Consider the following 13,725-nt stretch of genomic DNA (forward strand, 5'->3'; position numbering starts at 1 on the left):
TGGGTTATCTGGAAGCCCTGGAGATGCTAAGAAACTAAGTAATGTTCCTCCAGTGTCCCACCAGCTCATCTGGGGCTAAGATACAGTTATCTAGGGATGAATGCTTGGGTCTATTTATTGTCTCTGTTCAAGTAGAACCCTCAGTTTCAGACATATGATGATTTTCATTACATTTTCTATTTCCCTTAAGATTTCATGCTCCCTTAGAGTGGAACCTGCCACTGCCACACATGTGATGCAGGGAGGAGAGAGCGTTTCTGGTGGCCCAGTGTGATGCTGAGGGTGAGAACTGATGGAGGAAGATCCAGGGAAGGGGGTGAAGGTGCTGGAAGGAGGGCAACGTCAGGCCAATGAAGATGGGGGATAATGTTGGTGAAGAAAAGCTGGTTTAGACCGTGTGCCCTCAAGATCTTGGAGTGTATTTAGCAGGCAGCAAAGTGTCAGTAAAAGTGTTCGAGTAAAGGTTTTTGAATTTTGATACAATTCTATGTACCGTGTTGGATATTGCTTCCAAATACATGTTATTCCCTAATCAGACAGGCAAGCCACATAAGTCTTAACCTAAATTGCAGAAATGTTGACTAGGCAGGATAGAGAACAGGGCCCAGCAACATACCATTAGAAACCCTTTGTAAGGGAATATTGCACCCTGAGTGACATCAGCCCTTTTGCGAGTGTACCTTTGAAGGTGTTTTCAAACTGACAGCAATGTATTGTATTATACTGTCATTCGTTAAAATCCCCTTCTGATTTATAAAGTCATCTTGAGAAACTTTGTCATGTTTCACTGAGGAAGTCCTCATTGTCCTCTATGATTCCCCGAGAGAAAGCCAGGCTTGTCTGGTACATCTTAATTTCAATGAATCTGTGTTGGTTCCTGGTGCTCACATTCAAAGTACTTACTAGCTTTCTGTTTAATCATGGAATTTAATAATAACTCTAGGATCTTGCCAGAAAAGCATACCAACTGTTACATACTTGGGGAAGAAGCTTATGAATTCCTTGCAATAACGTAGGAGTAAGAATAAATAGGAGAGATGGCAAGGCTCAATGCTGAAAGGGTATGAGAAACTCAGATATGATTCGGTCACATGTTCGATCTAAGATATTCAAGAAGAATAGCATGGCAGATGAGAGCAAAAGGAAGCAGTGCCTAGGACTCAAGACTCGAAGGTAAGTAGGCCTTCATCATGTCACATGGCCATCAGGCAGTTTGGTCCCAACAAAGTGATAGCTGCTGAAGGATAGGGCTGGCACCGCACCCCACGTTGTCGGAGGTCTAGCAAATTGCTCTCTTCCCTCTTCTGGGTAGCTGTCCTTTGACTCTGCATCTCTCTCTCTCTCTCTCTCTCTCTCTCTGTTTTTTTTTTTTTTTTTAAGATTTTATTTATTTGACACAGAGAGATCACAAGCAGGCAGAGCAGCAGGCAGAGGGTGGGGGGGAAGCAGGGTCCCTGCTGAGCAGAGAGCCCAATGTGGGGCTCGATCCCAGGACCCTGAGATCATGACCTGAGCCAAAGGCAGAGGCTGAACCCACTGAGCTATCCAGGTGCCCCTTGACTCTGCATCTTGAGCCAGGTGGGATACAAGGCCAATGATTCCCTCTACCTCAGACTCTCTAAAATAGTAGTTCTCCAAATTTGCTCCAGGAACCCCTTCAGTGAGTCTGAAAGGTCAAAACTCATCTCATAAAGGGGGCGCCTGGGTGGCTCAGTGGTTTAAGCCTCCGCCTTCAGCTCAGGTCATGATCTCAGGGTCCTGGGATTGAGCCCCACATCGGGCTCTGTGCTCAGCGGGGAGCCTGCTTCCTTCTCTTTCTCTGCTGTCTCTCTGCCTACTTGTGATCTCTGTCTGTCGGATAAATAAATAAAAATCTTAAAAAAAAAAACTCATCTCATAAAGATACTAAGGTGTGATTTTCACTGTACCCTCTTATGAATGAACAGTGGGTTCTCCCAAAGCGTACATGTGGTGTGATGCTGCACCACATGAAACGCAGAAGCAGATATGAGAATCCAATCGTCTTCTTTTAAACCAGACATTATAAAGATTTGCAAAAATATAAAACAATGACATTCTTCTCACTTTTAAAATTTTGCACAATATTTCTTTTTCATCAAAATATGTTTAAGCTAGTATAAGTGAATTTTAAATAGATTTCTGTTTTGATTCCTACTATGATAAATAGTGATAGATACAACTTATCGATACAGAAACCATTTGGCACCCTCAAGCACGTTAGAGTGTAAAGGAGTTCTGAGACCAAAAAGTTGGAAAATCGCCTTATCTAAAAGAGCAAGCCCTGAAGTCCACCTCTTGCTCCCCAAAGAAAGACAAGTTGCTAAACTTTCCAACATTTTTTCCTGCCCTACAGCGTGGGATGATGTTTCCAACTGCCTGATAGGGTTGTTGTGAAGATCAGATGCACAGTCCATGTACAGCTCTTAGTTCAGAGCATAGCACCTGGGCATGCAGTCAATAGTAGCCGTCATTAGTATGATTATCATGATCAGTATTCTTCTTGCTCCTGCTGCTACGATTACCACCATCCTGAGGATGATTACTCCCCCCGCAACACCTTTACTCATTTAGCCAAATAATTTATTCCTTGAACTTGTTAAATGCTTTTGGGCCTTTGTGCTTATGGTTCCCTCTGCCTGTAATACCTCTCCAACCTTTCTGTCCAGCAAATTCACTCCATTCTTCTCCCATGGACGTGGAGGTTCCATGACCCCTCAAACCCGTGTTATGTGCCCTACTGTAATCCCGTATCATTGCCTTCTTAAGAGCACCCCACAGTACAGTCACTTGTGTCTCTTCTGGCTTTTCCGCCGCACTCAGCACACTCTGTGAGAACAGAGACCACGTCTTGGCCACTGCCATCCTCACACGCTCAGCACAGTGCCTGCGATTTAGTAAATGCTTGTCGAACCAGTTTTGCCCAAGTCCCCAATTTCTCTTCGTGCTCTGCTGTTCCTTTCAGGCCCTGGAATGCTTAAGCAAATTTGGGACCCGAGATATTCTTGTGAATTCTTCGGTCTTTAAGTTAGATGTGAAAGTTAAGTTCCAACAATGACCTGGGCTTCACGCCTGATTTTAAGGTCATGGTGGCTTATCTTAAAGGATGCAGGACTATGTGCCTTCATGTCCTGGGGGTTCAACATGGTGCAGGAGGGAGAGCAGCCTTTGGGCAAAAGCTGGTAATTCCTAGCTAGGATCTAGACACAGACTGCTCAGAGTCTGCCATGGAGGATAGAGATGGCTGGAGAAAATGCTCCTGGGTCCCCATGTGCCTCAGAGTGGGAGGGATAATCAGAATGCTCTCTTCCTTGTAAGCTGCCTTTCCTTCTATCCTTAGTAGAATTTATGTCTGCATGTCTCTGATCCTCCTATAGCTGGTGGCAGTTTCAGAATTTCTATTCCAGAGGAGTTTAGGGACAAAAATCTGAATGGGAGACCAGAAGACTTTTTTCTTTAAGCTCTATTTGCACAGCAAATACACTGTTTTTTTCCTGACATTGCATATTTATTTTGGAGGGTGTTCTTGGATATAAGAGGGTGCTAAGGACTCCCAATCCACCCCGCTGCTGACAGTACATCTATTTTTAGTGTGGAGACATTTGAAGCAAAGGGATAGGAAGGCTTGATAGGAGAGGTTTGACTAGGTTGCTTTTGGTATTGCTCTTCACATTTGTAAACCTACGCAGGTGAGAATCAACCAACACGCACTCCAAAAAAGATTGGGAAGTTTGAAAAAGCAGTCAGCCATGGGACTAAGCACTAGACTATATTTATTAGGTCTGGGGCTCAAAGAGATCAGTAGAGTCATAAGGAAACAGGCAACTTGACCAAAGAAGAGTCAGATTTGAGGCGTCCAGGTTATCACACAATTACGCATTTATTTCAGCTATGGGCAGATACAATAGAAATAAGACACGACCTCAAGGAACTTGCAACCTGGTTGGGCAGATAAGAGAATGCTTCCCAGTTTATCATGTAAGCATATTTGTGAAACTACACTGTAGTGTTCACTGTTCCTGCTCCTTATCCTCTTTGTCTAATTATGTAGGGGAAATAGGATGAAGGAAAAAATGGATGGGAAGGAAGGGGAATGTGGTGAAAATGTTAAGACACTTAAGGCATGTGCTTCAAGTTTACAGTAATACATTCGCAGTTTTAAAGCTGGAGCCTGTGGCTAACATCTCACCAGGCCCTCTTATTTTGCAGAGCAGAAAACCGCGCCTGTCTAGCAAAGCTCCCCAGCTGATGAGTGGCAGGACTAAAACCAGAAGCCAGGCTCACTCATTCCCAGTCTTAGGGTCTTTGCCATCACAATGTAGTGCCTTGTGAGGTAGACTGACTGGACTCATGGGATACGTGACTCTATCCTGAGGAGTCTTAGTTTACTCTCTCACGTTCAGATGATTTTCAGAACTATTTGATTACATCAGGAATTCGGTTAGCGTGACAGTTTTCATCAATCCTAATTTCTCAGTTACTGAAATAGAATCCATCAGTGCTGAAATTCCTAGTTCTCACCAAAGGGAAAATTCAATAATCTGAAAAACAGACGAGAACGTGGTGTGTTTTTAGCTTATTTTCACCTATCCCTCTGCTTTCGTATTTTCAACTGTCTGACGATTTGCGATTCTTTCTCTCCTGACCTCTTTTCTGAGTCTCCGTTTCATAGTTCAGCTGCTGCATCTCTATCTGTTTTTCAAGCCAGCTTCTCCCCCACAGATCCCTGTTCCTGTCAATGGCGCCACCCTCCTTCCAGTCACTCAGGCCTGAAACCTTCGCATCATCTCTGGCTCCTTCCTTCTTCTCTTCCACACCCCCAGCTTCTGGGGCCTCTTCCTGAAACATGTCCCTCAATTCCATTCCTCCTTTCCAGGTCCATTTCCTACCCTCCTGCCCAGGTCCTCACAATCCCATTACCAGGTCGGGACAGTATTTACCGCTCTTGCTGCTTCCCAGTCTTGCCCTAGTAACGCATCCCACAACCTCCTGGACTGCTCGCTAAGTCACCGTTCAAACACAAAACCCTTTGATTCTAACTTCCCCCAGCTCCCCAGGGCCCACAGATGATAAAATCCGAACCGAAACCCCTGGATAATGCTGCCTGTACCTTTGCGACCTTGCCTCGCCTTTCCCCCACAAAGCCATCCTTCCCAATCAACAATTACTTTTCTTCCCAATACTTACTGCTGCCTCTTGCTCAACACCTGGGATGAGTTCTTGTGTCCTCATCTGAACTCAGTTTTGTTTAAGTCACGCAGCCGGCAGCCGACCGTGACCCCTCCTCGAAATGCCTCCGTAAGTATTTACTGGTGGTCCCACCCAGGCAGCCTTCAGCCCTATCTCCTAGAAATATCTTCCCAGGTCTGTGCCCTTCCCAACCAGATAATTAACTGCTGCGGGGCCTGAAGCAGCCTCCCGTCTCTTCGTATCCCCAGCGCCTCTGACAAGGTAAGTGTTGGTTGATAAGGACGGAGTTGACCCGACAGGTGGTGGGAACTTGTTGAAATGAGCTGAAAGCCACCGAGAGGCCCAGAGGCACGCCTCCCTCTCCCGGCGCCCCGCGCTGCAGGGCCGGTGCTCTTCCCACCGAGTTCCTCCATCCCCGCAGCCGGGCGGCTGCCTGGGCGCAGGGGCGCACGGAGCCCCCGGGGGGCGCAGGCCCGGGAGGCCGGCCCGCACGTCGGAGCCGCGGCCAGAGGCCCGGCCGTTCCGCACTCGGAGGTAGGTGGTGCTGTTGCCGCGACTGTCTTCCTCATTGGCGCGGGGCGGAGAGGCGGAATGTTCAACTCCTGACTCGGGCGGAAGCGTGGGAGCCGCGCGGGCCGCCGTCCTCTCGACCCCCGGTCGCCGCCCCTGCCCTCGGCGCGCGCGGGGCCTCGGCGCCCCCGGCTGCTACTCGCGCCCGGCCCAGGAGCCAGGTAAGGGGTCGGCGGGAGGCCGCGGAGGGCGAGGGTGGGTGGGAGGCCCGCGGCGCTCGCTAGTCTCGGGGCCGAGGCCCTGGCGGCCTGCGGGGCTCCGCCGCGCGCCCTCCCCGACCCGGGGCCCGCGCGGGCGGCTGGGGCCCGAGCGAGCGTTGCCGGAGTTCCGCGCGGCGGCCCGGAGGCCCCGGGAAGTTCGGGCGGGTCCCACGCAGAAGTTGGCGTCCGGAAGGGCGGGCGCAGTCTGTCGGGCTTTCCCGGCCCTGCGCGCGGCGCGGGAGCGGGGGCCGCCGCTTCCCCTCGCGGAACGCCGGGGCCCGAGCGCCGGAGCCCGAGCGCCGGAGCGCCGGCCTGGGCGCGGGCGACGCGGCCCCTCTGGGAGGCGAAACGCGAGTCTTCCAAATCAGGGCAGGGCGCGGGCCGCTTCGCAGCGGAGGGCTGTGCGTGCGAGGGGAGACCAGTAACTTCTGCTTTTCTCCCACCGCGAGCCGCCCTCCCCGGCCCTCCCCAGCCCTCCCCGGGACAGCATGCAGCCCGCGCCGCCCGCACCCTCCAGCGGCCTCGTCTGCCTCCCACCGGGGGCGAGGGTGCTGCTCCGCGACCCGGTGGCGGCCCTCGGCCCCCGGGCTCCGAGACTTGCCCCCAGCCGGGAGAGCCAAGCTGAGGTCGCCGCGACGCTTGGCTGGCTCCTGACAGCTCGCAGACCAACTTTTCCAGAAACCCGGAGAGATGGCTCCGAATTGCCAGAATAAAGGGGGCAGGTCATTATTAGATTGCTGAAAGCGTGTGTTTCTGATGCGCCTCGAGATGTTTGCAAAAGCGCCGTTTATGGAGGACTTAATTAGTATTTCTGTTAGTTTCTTAAATAACGAAAGCAACATCGTTGGGTGGCCGGATCCAATGATACGGCGATAAGCAGCTCTCTGTTAATAATGGTGTAGTAGAATCCACTTAACAATTCGAGGATATCTGAGCTAAGATGGTTGCTAGAGTATGTTCTGTTTTATCCCTGAAGCTGTTTTAGGAGAGCCTTCTTGCTTTCTTGACCTCACTTGACGCTAATGGTCAGGATTCTGTGGATCCGAACCTACAAACACATTGAAAGACAAAAATAAACAAGTGCTTCAAGACAGTTAATGACTTATTTGTAGTGGGCCTAGCTCCACAGTGAAATTTCATGTTGCTTTTTGATTAAAAAAAAAAATGACGGATGCATTTTAATCATGGTTTTGGTCATTTGTAGAGCCTTTGTTTAAAGTTCCAGCTACAATAGTGAGAGATTAGGGAGATTGCAAATGAACATGAATTTGGTTTGTTTGGAAAGAGTGAATTAAGATAAAGGAAGATGGTCCCATAAAGCAGTGTGTACTGTTTATTTTAGTCTTTCACAACATAATTCCTATTATAACTTTTTTTTTTAACCTGGAAAATAGTTTGATTCAGAAGTTAGAGTGGTAATAATTCCAAAGTAAATGATCACAGTGCAATGGCAAGGAGACTTTTCTTGTCTAAGAAAGCAAATAGATGACTGATCTCTTCTTACTCTTTTTGGGAACACATAAGACACATTAAAAAGAGAAATATCCAAATATTAAGCAGGAGGATTTGGATCTAAAAATGGATGGTCAAAGATCTTGGGAACTAAGGGACCTTCTTGCCAAATAAGGAAACTTGGCAAGCTGCACTGTGTATTTTAAGTTAGCACAAGAGTGAGTGTTATTGGCAATATATTGGCTGAGTGCCTATCTGGAATGAGCAGTGAAACTGACTTTGACAGGGCTACAAAACTATAAACAGTAGTTATGAGGGGTGTGGAAGGAATAATCTAGTCAGAGAAAACACGCTGTTACAGTGAGGTTTTGTGAAAAGAGGTCAGACATACATGAAGCTATTAGTGTGGAGTCAAAGAGAAAAATGGACAGTTTTTAGAAATTGTTGGATTCAGAGAAAAGAGAGGAGAGAATCAATGATTTTTTTTCTTTTTAAACCCAGAAAAAGGTGTTTGCGGTGATACAGTACTTCTTGGAATGAGATAGCCTTGTATCTGTATCCAGAGATACTGAAAATAAAAATCAATTTGGATCATTTGTTTTCCATTTTATTCTACCCAGGACAGATTGACAGGGAGGGTGTCTCATCTATCTAAATGTAATAGGAGTAGCGAAGGTGTCTTTTGGCCTTACTGCAGGGAAGATTTAGGCTACTTCTTTTGTGGCCTATTAACCTTGCCCCACTACACACAAATAAGCCAGAGCTCCAGCTGTGACCAGAAAACTGTACCTGTTAAGGAAAGAGAGCTCTAAATGTGAGAGCTTAGATTGGTTTGCCTGATACATGGGTGCTTTTGTGTGGGACCATCCTACGGACTGCTGAAGCATCGATTATGCCCTGTAGCAGTTAAAATAATCCCAACCCAGGAGAAGATTCTGCGGGAACAAAGCAGCCATGCATTGACACTCTAACCCCGCATTACAGTTTCTAATAGGAAATTAAAGCCTCAAATTGAACTTTAGTGGATAATAAGCAATCTAGTGATTACTGTCATAAAGAAAGAGCTGGTTTAAAGGAAAAAAAAAAGACAGATTTGAAGGATGGGACGGAATGATATAGTGGGAAAAAGACCTACGATATGGTGGAAAAAAAAAAATGATAAGACTTTGAAGTCAGAGCTGAGTTTGAGTCCTGGTCATGTCACTTGTAAATTAAGTGGTTGGCTTGGGCAGTTTTCATTCCCTTCATTGTTTTTGTATCTGTAAACTGGGGACAGTGCTACCTGCTTGCTGCATAAGCCTATGAGACTACACGCGGAAATGCTTGAAGCAGCATCAGAAACTTCAGCCACCATATTTGAGTGGTAGAGAAAGGTGTTTTTCCACATTCTCGAGTTGGACGCAGAGCAAGTTGCTTGTTCTGTCTATACCCAGGTAAGGCTTGCCCTTGGTAGCTGGCCCCGTTCCCAAAGCATACTTCATGAGTGTACAGGGCTTGGAGGTTTTCGTAGCAACTCTCCTGCTTTAAGGGTTTGTAAAGCAGGTTTGTGATATTTGGGGGGAAAGAATCTGAAGCTTATTGCATTTAAATATCTATATGAGGAATTTGAAGAACTTAGGAGTTAATACGAGTAAGGGAAGGTTATGACCTGGAAGACCAAAACCAAAATTACCAGGAAACGTTCTTAGAGCTGCCTTTGAGCACAGCTTGTCTTCAGGGGCTGACATCCTTCTTTCTAGACTCTGTAGAAGAAAACCGAAAAGAGAAGGCAAGAATCGCTATCTAAAGGTTATGGAGTGAATCTTCGCTGATGAAACTTTTCTACCAGAGTACCCTGTTGTGGAGAAGAATGTATTTCTTCGGGGATCTGTAAATAGAGCCACAAATACTCCCCCATGTAAACAAGCACTTTCTTTAAACTTGTATTTCATCTTAAAAATTCATCTGAATGTTGCATTCTCTTCTGTACTGTTTGACTGTTGGACAAACCAGGACAGACAGACACTTGGCGTGTTTATTCCCCCAGACGTTAAGGTGAAATGGAGTCTTGTAGGTAATAGAGTCTTGTAGGTGGTGGGTTTATTCATACACCTTCTGTGCAGTGCGGCGTAGTCCACCCTCTCCAGGACAGGAGGAAGAGCCTGGCTCTGATGGATGGACCTGCCCCATTAGGCTTTGCAGCCCTGCCCACCGCATGGGGTAACGCGGTTCCATTTTGCGGAGAGAAGAATAGCAGTAGATCATCACCCAGAGTTTTTATTTTCGGTGGTTATCCTGGGTCTTTCAGTGTGCACAAAGTTCTTTGCTTTGGGAACGGAGGAGAGGAAGGGATGAGGGGAAAGATTAGTTGTAGGATAGAAATCCCGAGTTTGACTCTTGCCTTCCCAGCCTGTTTGGGAGGAGAAATTGAGGAGAATGGCCCAGTCATCTCCATCATCTCCATCGCTGACGGCCATCACTGCTCCTCTGCCTTGCCGGGGACTCCTGGGTCAGGTTCATGTATCCCTGGGAAGGGAGACCATGCATCCTTTATAGTGGGTTGATTAGTCACAGAATACTCACAGGGTCGCTGTTCTGGCTGTTGCAAGAATCTCCTGTTCTGCGTGCCCATGTCCCATTGAACCCTCTCCAGGACAGGCAGCTCACTACTAGACAGAGTGGCAGAGTGCTTCTTAGGCGACTCTAATAACCAGGAGTTCTTGCTGGAATTTTTAGATCGGTGAAGCATAATGTGGGGTCTTCCATGGCCTCCTCTGGTTTTAACAGTCCCCATTTGCTTTCATCTTATGTCGAGGTTACCAGGTTTTAACTGTCTTATTGACCCTTCTCAGGGCACATTTGTTCTAGGTAATTAGTCCAAGAGCACACCTGTTTGTTAGCTGGCAGGAGGGGTCAGATAGCTTCTGTCTGATGGAACGTGGTTAGGGGTAGAAACAAAAGCCAAGTAGCAGCAGCATTAGGGATGGCTAGGCCCACTGACTGAAGTAAGCCTTGTTTAGTCTTGTTTTCTCCCCCACCCCTACTCCCACCCCCAAACATTTGTGAATTACTCTTCCAGCCACTGGTGGAAATGTGCCCTCTCAATGCTCCTTTGCTCCCCTCCCAGGCTCTGGCCCAGCTCTCTTCCCGGGCCTCCAGTCCTAGGACACAGTTCCTCTGCAGGGACCCCAGGTCACCCATCGTACCGGCCTCATGTTGCCTAGTTGGGCTTCTGTTCGAGCACAGACACGTTTCCACGCGGTATTTCTGTGGCGTAAGTGCCCCCTGCCTCCTACGTTCCTCTTCCTCCAGTGTTTTGCCTCCAGTGACAACATATCTGGCAGGGAAATGTGTCATGGAAGTCTGTCTTCGTTAATTGAAATATTAAAGGACAAATTAGAATGTTTCATTTAACTGGCTCATTTGTATTTTAACCTTGGCTTTAATTAGAGGAATTTGTCACTTGTACGGTCAAGCATAGACTCACAAAAAAATGAAACAGTAGCTGTTCTATTTTTTAAGGGTCTCAAAGTCTATTTCTCTCTGATAGTCACGACTAAAGAGCCTATTCACTGAGCCCAACCTCTTCTGCACAAGATCAGCTGCTTTTCAGGGGCAGCCTTGAAGGGAGGAAGGAGTGTCCATAGTCCACGATACTGGTTGGTTCTATTTGCATACCTACTCTCCTCTAGTTAGTCTTACAGATCTTTCTTTGCGTGGTTTAAAAACAAAAACAGTAAACGAACAGCCCTGCTCAAGAACAGAATGTTAGAATCTTTGCCCTTGCTGTTCTGAACAAAGACACCAAGTCAAGCTCTCCCCATGTTTTGAAGATTCGACTTGGAGGAGAAAAATCACTGTAGAGCCATAAACCAAGTGGCGTTATTGTAATACACATGAAGGTAAAGCACATTTTTGTCTTATTCACTAATCTGTGTTAAGGAGGCTGAAACAATGCTAGCATAAATAAATATTAGAGCAGCGAGGTTGGCAGAAGAGTTTGTTGAGGGCTGTTCTCTAAAAGGTTTGTTGAGGGCTGTTCTCTAAAAGGTTCCCCCCCCCCTTTTGGTCCTATTCAGGTCATTCTAAAATAAATTAGTTTTCTTCCTATATTGCATCAAAAATAAACTTGTAATTTTTATGAGGAAGGGAAAAAGGAAAATGTCAGTTAAGGATAGAAAAAGAGGAAGAATCTGCATTCAGAAATTACAGGCTCGTGTAAAAAGTAGAAAAATCCAGAAAAAGTCCAAAGAGCTATTTTCTAGTACAGTTAGTCCTTTTAGAAGGTGGATTTAATTAAAGAGAGAGTTATGATTTGCAGGTATTTAATGACAGTGGTTACAGTTTCTTGAATCCATTTGATATGCAGTAGATAAGATCTAAAGGCAGACAGTGGCCACCATGGAAAGTAGGAATACTCAAGGAAACTACCAAAGTGAATGCCATAATTGAAATAAGTAGGTCCTAGGAATTCTATCTAAAAAGTGCAAAAAAAAAAAGTATCGTCATTTAATAAATTATTCTCCTTATGAAAAAGTTCAAAAGAAAATTGTGATTACACACTAATAAGATCTTGCAAAAGCTGTCCAAACCAAAAGCAGCAAACAGAGGAGTGAGGAAAAAATTAAAACATACACGAATAGGAAGGGACCAATAGTACATTTATTTATTAATCATTGCTCTGCCAAGCTACTGGAGATATAAAACGATTCTGAAAACAGAGGGAAGAGAACTATGGAGGAGAGCAGACTGAACAATGAAAACAGAAGTCTATGATGATAAGACTTATTAAGATAACTTCAGAATGGTCCTTTCCATTTGTTGAGTATTGTTTACTAGGCGCTGAGCACTGCACAAAGCACTTTCATGTCTCCCACTTCCCAGCACCAAGCAGGATGGTTATTGTTGCCTGTGAGAAGACTGAGATCTGGGAAGTACAGTAGTAAGTTCACATTTGCGACTGGGCCAAGGTCTAACAGCTAGTAAGTTCACATATGCTACTGGATCTAACTGGGGTCTTTTCCCTGGACCATGCTGCTTTTGTGTTGAAATAGCTGTTATTGGGAAAGGACACTCCTTAAAGAATTCAAATAATATTCTGCAAACTGGATAACTTTTGAGCTAGCAACCTGGAGTCATTTGGTGACAGAATGGAAGAGCTTTCAATTTTTTTTTAACTTATTGGGTCTAGAGAGGTCATGGTCAGAAAAGGTGATTAGTTCAAGGGTTACCAAGAGCTAGAGGCAGAGTTCAAACTTATTATCCATCTAAGCCTAGATCTTGTTTTTTTTTTGTTTGTTTGTTTGTTTTTTAAGTTTTAGAATGTTAGCAGGATCTTTTCTTCTTTTATTTTGTTGTTTTTAATTCAGGACAAAAGTCATTTTTTTGGACTAGAAAACTGAAAACCTTAAAGTCAAATAATACTCCATTTAAGGTTTTCTGCCTCCATGTGGTTTCAGTTTTGACAGTTTGCTGTTGGTGATAATATATGTGCTTTCAGCAGTTTAGTTAATAGTTAAAAATCTTTTCTAAATTTCGATTTTCACATTTTAAAAAATTGAACAAGTTCTTTTTTTACTATTCAAGTACTCAAGTGATTGGCTTCCACCAGCACTTGTTAGTGATTTTCAGCCTTTTCAGTGCTGTGACACCCTATTATGCTTTGATTTTTGTGATATCTCCACTCTGGCTTACCCTTCAGTGCTGTGTGGTAGATCCTTATTAATATTTAAAACAGTTGTGAGAGTATATGAAACAAAAGTTAAAATGCTACAAAATTAGGACTGGGGATTGTTGCATGGAGAAAAATTGCCTTTTCTGTGTAAAAGCAATTGTTTTAACATGGTGGGATATAAACATCACTTGATTGGGTGTGCTAGGTAAATACCTTTGTATGGGTGACTCATTACATTTGGGTGTATTCACTGGAGAACACCTCTGAAAAGTTAGACATAATTTGATCAGGTAGTAGTCTTCCCCAAGATGCTCTAAGTGTGATTAATCAGCAACTCCTATTTTCCGTTCTTCTGATCATAACTTGATCCTCTTTGAGTAATGATTTAAATTAAGGGAGGATAGCTCAAGGGGAAAAATAAGTATCTTCTGTTTTTTGAAAATTTGTGTTATACCACTTTGCTCTTACGAGAGACCTAAGTTAATACCTGGTTTTGCTAACTGAAAGAAATCTGAAGAGGATTTTCACTTTTAGGGAAAGAAAGACAAAAAGGGAAAATTGCATTCAGCATTTATTTTGCAGTGAGCTGTTGATAGAGGTGGGACGCACCCAACCCCCTACCTCTGGTACAGCACCCAGCAT

General features: G+C 45.4%; 1 protein-coding gene across 1 annotated transcript in view; it reads left to right on the forward strand.

Annotated features, from left to right (window-relative positions):
- Positions 1 to 5,829: 5,829 nt before the first annotated feature.
- Positions 5,830 to 13,725, forward strand: part of MAP3K20 (mitogen-activated protein kinase kinase kinase 20) — a 178,248-nt gene continuing 170,352 nt past the window's right edge. The window contains exon 1 of the mRNA XM_044242350.1: positions 5,830 to 5,939. The gene's annotated coding sequence lies outside the window, so the exon portion shown is untranslated. The remainder of the gene's footprint in view (positions 5,940 to 13,725) is intronic.

The sequence above is a fragment of the Neovison vison genome, chromosome 3 (assembly GCF_020171115.1).
Source record: "Neovison vison isolate M4711 chromosome 3, ASM_NN_V1, whole genome shotgun sequence".
NCBI lineage: Eukaryota > Metazoa > Chordata > Mammalia > Carnivora > Mustelidae > Neogale > Neogale vison.